Below are 6916 nucleotides of genomic sequence, written 5' to 3' on the forward strand. Positions count from 1 at the left end.
CCATGAAATGAAGTAAAAAAAAAAAAAAACCTTGCCAAAATGTCAGTAGAGAGAAAAAGCAATAAAGGATCAAATAACTCACTACTAAAGAGTTTCACAGAGAAGAAGGAAAAAAACCTAATTTCTATATGTAGTGGGTGAGACAGAGAAACACAGGTGCACCCAAGGTGGGCTGGAACTGCTCTCCATCCTTTTCCATTCCAAGGACCCTTCTATGGATTGATAAGCAACTTAACACCTGAATGCTTATTTGCGTTCATAAACTTCTTGGAGTGCATTACTATTGACTCAGATAAGGTCATTTACTTTGCCCAATTTTTTTTAAATTAACATTGTAAGTAACTTATATAGACATATGTAAAAATTCTCAATGATTCCCATGGTAATTTTTTGCTAATTATTTAAAGGGTTTTAGTATGGAGAAATCAATGAAAATACGTTCTTAAACTGGAGCTTCCAGGCAAAATACAGTACTAAAGAAATGAAACTTTTCTGATTTACTAGCAAAAACAATTCATTTCACAAATATGATAAAAATAACAAAATTTTTAACATCACTGAAATTTAAAACAAGAGTTACTCTACGTGAAAATTTGCCCAAATTGAAAATGTTTAATTTCAGAAGTTAAAGATTTACATATTGTATTAACAATTTGAATTGCATCTTTTGTTACCCTTAAGACAATTTTTAATTATTTTTCTCAAAATTAAGATACCTTAAAATACAGGAAGAAAGGTTTCCATAAAATCTTTAGAGATATGAACTAACAATCTACCTCCCTCACTTAAAATAACACCCAAAGAAAAACCAATAATTTTAAATATTATCTTTTATTACACATAATATTTTATTATATTGTAGACTATATATGCATACATAAAATATAACAGAATAAGTTCTTCTGAGGGAGCTAACCAGTATTTTTTTTAAGAGGTTAGCTTTAATAATACAATTTGTTATTTAGACAAGTTCTCCAACTTCCTAGGAAGAAAAATTTTCTAGCTGGAAAACTCAGTTTTGAGAACTGGGACACTAGGTTCTATACTTTCCATCAATGGGCACGGAGTGTTACAGAAGCGATTTTAGCTAAAATCTTTTTAATGACCCTTACTGCCTCTCCTAACTGCCACTTTCCTCAGACATTTCACTCCTGATCCCACAACGACTTCTCGCGTTCAGTGACTGCCAGCTTCCGAAGATCTCGGGTAGGAGTCCCCACGCTCTCGGCCCCCACACTTAAATAATAAGTTTTGGAGTCAATGTCTTTATTTATCCAAGGATTTGCTTCCGAATGCATCACCTTCGAGTGACGTCTAGGCCCTTCTATTCAGTCCTTTACTAAAGTCTTACCTGGGCTCCTTTAAAAGGGAACATGTGTTTTAAACAATATTTTCCAGTGCTTATTAAATTGGATTACTTGATAACGACCTGAAAGAAGTTCTTCAGAGGAGAATCCGTAGCATTTGATCTTGCTGTTTCTGCAGCACTTAGTACACAGAAGTGTTCAGAAGAGACCATAACGGTAACTCAACTGGCTTTTCCGCCATAAGGACACCACAAATATGAAACAGTATACTCACCAAGATACTGAAACACAGTATGTTTATGAGTTGAACACTGAAACACAAACTTCCTTTAAAAGATTCATGTGTTTCAATATTAAAAATTGGGTTTTAAAAATTAACTCAACAGTACGTCTGGACCAAAATACTATCTACACTGTAGCTCAACAAAGTAAGCTGAATGCTAATTTATTAGGAACCTTTAGTCACTTCAGGCATAAAACTTCCCTCCCACTTTACAGAGGCTGTCAAAGATAGGACAACTAATGAGAGGGCCTGGCTGTGTCATTTCAAAAAGGAGACGATTTCATTACCCGTTTTACAAACAAAACATTAAGCGTGAGGCTCTGGTATTTCATTTCAAACTGTAACGGCCTATTTTTTTGATCATGAAAATGTTTACATTCTAAGTAAGAATCCCAAGGATGGTCGTCTTAAGTAGATCCCCAAACTCCTACATTGCCTTCAACTTGACTGTATTTCAACCAGTACTCGTCGAAATTACTACAATATTACTATTATCTAAGTCTCACTGCCAAAAACCCAGCTGCAGGCTAACTATGCAAGAATAAGACACTGTTGAAATGGCTAAGGGAAAAAAAAACTTTACCCTTAGTGCACTAAGCTACAAAATCCTGCAATTTAAAAAAAAACCGAGTAATATCAAATCAAAACAAGTAACGGCACGCGAACGCACACACACCCCCTCCCTGTGAGGAAGAATGGGGTGCTCGGAAAGGAACGCAGAGCCGGAGAGAAACGGCACGCAGCGCTTCCACCGAGCTGGCGGGCGCAGCAGAACCGGGGGCCGGGGCGAGAGGAGCAGGAAACTTGGGAAGCGCACTGAATCACACCAGGTCCTCAGGGCTACGGCCGAGAAGAGCACCGGGCTTCAGAAAACTTGCGCGCCGGCCGCCCGGCACGCGGTTCGAGGCCCAGCCTTCCCCGCCCGCGGGCCGGCGAGTCCTCTCTAGGCGTCCGGCCGACCCCCCGCGTCCTCGTCGGTCTCCCTCTCCCCACTCCTTCCTCTCTCTCTCCCCTTTTGTTTTGGAGGCACTCGGCCCGCTCCGGCAGAGGCCGGCCGTCCTCCCCGAGTCCCCCGGCCTCGAGCCCCTCGGATCCTCCGAGCCCCCGAATCCCTCGGCCTCCCCATCCTCCCCGAGCTCTCCGGCCTCCCAGCGCCCCCGCCCCCAGCCTCCCCGAGTCTCCCGCCTCCTGGCAGCCCCCAAATCCCCGCTTCCCCGAGTCCCCGGCCTCATCACATCCCCCGGCCTCGAGACGCTAGGACTGTCCGCGCCCCGAACCCTCGGCCGCCCAGCGCCCCCCGAGCTCCCGGCCTCCTCGCGCCCCCGGCCTCCTCAGCCCCCGGCCTGCCTGAGCCCCCGGCCTCTCCGGGCCGCGGCCGACCCGGGAGGGGCCGGTCTCCGCCGCATCCGCCGCCGGGACTGGTCGGTCCGCCCTGCTCGGCCCTCCGCCCTGGGGGCCGCGGCCCTGCCAACCACCAGCTCCGGGAGTCGGCCCTCCCACCCGCCCGCGCCCCGACTCCGACCCCGGCCCCGGCCCCGACCCCGCACTCACTAGGACCGCGCTCGGCGCCGGGAGGCGAAGACGGACGACGACCAGGCGGCGCCGCGGCGGACGGGCCGCACTCCTCCCACGCCTCACGCCGCGGGCGCACAGCGGTCCCGGCCCGGCGGCGGCGGCGGCGGCGGGCTCGCGCCCTCGGGGCCGTGCTGCGTCGGCGCGGGCCGCGCGTACGCGGCGGCCGGCTGAGGCGCGCGCCCCTCCCCGCTGCGCGCTCCCGGCGGTGTCCCCGTCCCGAGCTTCCGCCTCCCGGGAGCACTGGGCATGCGCGCCGCTGCCCGCGCATGCCCAGCACGCCGCCGGGCTTTGCGCCCGGGATCGCGCAGGGGGCGCCCGGCCGGGGTTTCGGGCTGGCTGGGGCTGCGCGCGGGCGTGGTTGCCGGCCTGATTGCGGCCCAGGGGAAGCCCTGGCCGGGGGCGGGAGCGGCGCCCCGCCGAACGGATGTCCGGGGGTCCCACCAGCCAAACTCTGGGCGGGAGGGGTCGGACGGACTTCGGGGAAGCCGTCGCCCCACTTCCCTGCCCAAAACCCCAAACGCGGCCCCTCCGGAGGCCTCCCTGGTAGGCTGCCCTACAGCCGCCCCAGAGTCGGAACCACCGCTGTCGGGACCACGCTGTGTGCCCGGGCCGGGCCCAGGTCCTCTCCTGGCTTCACGCCCACTCTGATGAGTTTGGTGGCCCTGACCCCTTTTCAGATAGGGAAACAGGCTCAGGGACTTGTTCCGTGGCATCACAGAGTGCTGAGCCGTACCAAGATTTGGTCTTGAAAGATGGTCTGAAAAGAGCTTTATGAACCGGCTTAGAGGTAGACACATCTACATGAGCGCCAGCGGGGCACTGATTCGGGGCCATTAAGCCCCAAGGCGCTGGTCCCCTAGGTGTTGAGGCTTGAAAAGGAGGTTGCAGCTGGCTAGGGGCCTCTTAGGTCGGGCTTAGGTGCCTGGCACTTATTCTTAGGCAGCAGGGAGCCTTTGGAAGGTTTTAAGCAGGAAGTGATACCTGATTTGTGTTCTTCAAAGAAAATCACTGCCAACTTTGCAGTAGGAAGTGAAACCAGAAGCAGAGCAACTTTCACTTTCTCGATGTCACTTTGATACTCGCCGCAAGGCGGGAGCCAGGCACACTGTACTCCTTTCGAAAGGTGAACTCCCTCAAGCTCGGAGAGAGCTCCTCAGGAGCTATCATTCGGTTCTAACAGGTAAAATAAAATGCTTTCATTTAGCAAGAGTTTTTTACCATATTTAAATGTTTTGTTATTCTTTCATGAAATGTATATGACTGGTTTTTTTTAGACTACATTGAAGAGTGTAAGGAATTGTGTCTGTCGGTGTTAGTCCCAGGGCCTTTGCATGTCTGTTTGCTGTACCTGGAGTTCTTGCCCTCTGCTTGGACCTTCTTACTCCCTCACTTCCTTCAAGCCCAGATGTCACCTCATTAGATGTCATCTGATCACTCAGTATGTAATTGGAACCACCCACTCCCCTCCACCCTTTCACACACACTCCCCACCCCCATCTGTTCTGTTGTTGTCCAAAGCACGTATTGTTCACCACTGCCCAACACTGTTTGCTTGTTTATCTCTGGATTTTCTGCTCCCTCCATGAGAGTATTAGATTCTCTAGAGCAGGGACTTTGTTTTGTTCACTTCTGGGTCCCCAGCACATAATAAAATATTTGTTGAGTGAGTGAATGAAGCTTTGGGTGATGTGAAGTAAGAAGTTATTATTAAAAGTATTCGAAAGGAGTGGGAGTGAGGGACAGGAGTGAAGGGACAAAAGAGATTATATTAAGAATATCTTTGGGGGAGGGATTGCGCTTAGTGTGTGAGAGTAAAACTGAGCACCAAGCCTTTGACACTTCTCCCGATGAGGGATGGGATCTACTTTTTCACCCGTTGAGTTTGGATAGGTCTTGAAACTTGCTTTGCCCCCAAAAATGTGTCACAAGTCAGGTACAACTGAGCTGAAACCTCAAGAGTCCACGTAGTTTCCTTCTCACCCTCTTAAACTAGCCCATGCCAGCCTAGTGAGTGGCCACTGAGGCACCCTGGCCAACAGGCAGCCAACTGCCAGGCAGGTGAGTGAGGCTGCACTGGACCACCCAGCCTCGGTCAAGTCTTCTGCCACCTGGAGCCACCTGCAACCCAGAAGACCAGCAGAACTGCACCCAGCCTAAACTGCCAAACCAGAGAATCATGAGCAAGTCAAATTAAAACTTGTGGTTTTAAGCCACTGCTCATTTTGAAGCAGTTTGTTACACAGCCATAGAGAACCGATACTTTCAGTTTCCTCGACTATGTTGATACGTTTGAGCTCGATGCTCTTGAAGGGCAGCTTTGATTATTCTTCTGCTTAATAAACGAAGAAAATAGGGAAGGGGCAGGAAGAAGTTGTGATGCAAATGAGACGGGCAAAGAGATACAAATAGGAGAAAGGCAGACTCACTAGGAGATGGTGAGGAGTTTGTGGTCTAACAGACCCCTATCCCTGGAGCGGGGCTGTGGTGCCTGAGCGCTCAGGCTCGGGAGTTGGACGAACAGTGGAGCAGACCAGGCTCAAGTGCACTATTCAGCAGCGCCCGAGGCTGGGCAGCTGCTTAATGTCTCTGAGCCTCTTTCCTCATCCGTAAAATGGGGCTTACAAAGGACCTACATACACAAAATCAGGCTGTTGTGGGAGGAAATGAGCCATCTGGTAAGAGTCAGCAGAGTGTTTGGCATAGTGTGCCCTCAGTAAGTGTTCCTGGTCAGCCGTAGCCTTGTACGGAATACTGATCATCTTGATCATGGAGGGGATATCAAAGGACCACCCAGAGTGTGTTACCAAAGGCTGGGTAGGTCGGAGCCTGCAAACACTGTCTCTAAACCTTGTAGCATCCTTGCAGCGTAGACACTGGGATCATCACCCCCATTTTATTGATGTGAAAACTGTGGCTTAGAAGAAAAAAAAAAAACAAAGCAATGAGACAGATAGCAGGGTTGGAATTCAGAGCCACAGTCTGTCCGGCCATGAAGGCTGTGCTCCTCCCTCTCCCTGTGAGCCTCTGCTGCACTCAGGCCCTGTACAAAACACAAAACCCAGAACACCATTTGGCTTCTCCCTTCCTGCACTGGCCAGATGGGCTGAGCACTGACCTCGCGTGGGAAGCTTTCAGGAAGGGTTTTCTGTGCGTTGGCAAAGCAGCTGCACCGACCCTGGAGAAGCCCCCGCCTATCTCGTCTGGGGAGGCTTGTCCCCCAGAGGGCCTTGCTTACCGTGGGGAAGCAGAAACACACCTTTTAGGCCAGGATGTCGATGCATGCTGATGAGGGCACGGGAGCTGATGACACCGAGGCCCAGGTTACTGCCCACAACGTGGCACTGGCCAGCCTCTGATCTGCCTAAAGAAGCTGGAATGAGAGAAAGTTGGACCCAGGGGACAGGTGCCTGGGCCACTTCTAGATCCACTAAGATGTGCTTCTGGGAGCTATGGGCCTGTCACCCTACCTGGGGATGCTGGTCCTTAGGTGTTAAGAATCAGAGGCTACTCAGGGAACAGGGGTCAGGGAGCAGTGGAACAATAAAGGAGACCAAGTGACCAGGATTCCAATACTAGCTCCCCCATGTGACAACCTGGTGGCCCTAAGCAGCCACTCAACCTCTGAACCTCAATCTCCTCACCTGTAAAGTGAGGAGGGGGAAGGGGCAGACTGCAAGAACAGAAGGGACGGAGTCAGGGAATGCCCCTAGGAAAGAGGCCCAAAGGAGGGACAGTGTGAGGGACTGGAAGA

At 50.9% G+C, this 6916-nt stretch overlaps 1 protein-coding gene across 6 annotated transcripts in view; it reads right to left on the bottom strand.

Annotated features, from left to right (window-relative positions):
* PTK2 (protein tyrosine kinase 2) overlaps window positions 1-3354 on the bottom strand; it is a 200064-nt gene extending 196710 nt beyond the window's left edge. For 3 of the 6 annotated variants that reach the window (XM_072949788.1, XM_072949789.1, XM_072949802.1), the window contains exon 1: window positions 3142-3277. The gene's annotated coding sequence lies outside the window, so the exon portion shown is untranslated. Of the gene's footprint in view, window positions 1-3141 lie in introns of all 6 variants that reach the window. The other 3 variants (XM_072949793.1, XM_072949791.1, XM_072949790.1) reach the window with 3 other exon arrangements.
* Between the last annotated feature and the right edge of the window lie 3562 nt (window positions 3355-6916).

This window comes from Vicugna pacos, chromosome 25 (genome assembly GCF_048564905.1).
Source record: "Vicugna pacos chromosome 25, VicPac4, whole genome shotgun sequence".
Taxonomy (NCBI): Eukaryota; Metazoa; Chordata; class Mammalia; order Artiodactyla; family Camelidae; genus Vicugna; species Vicugna pacos.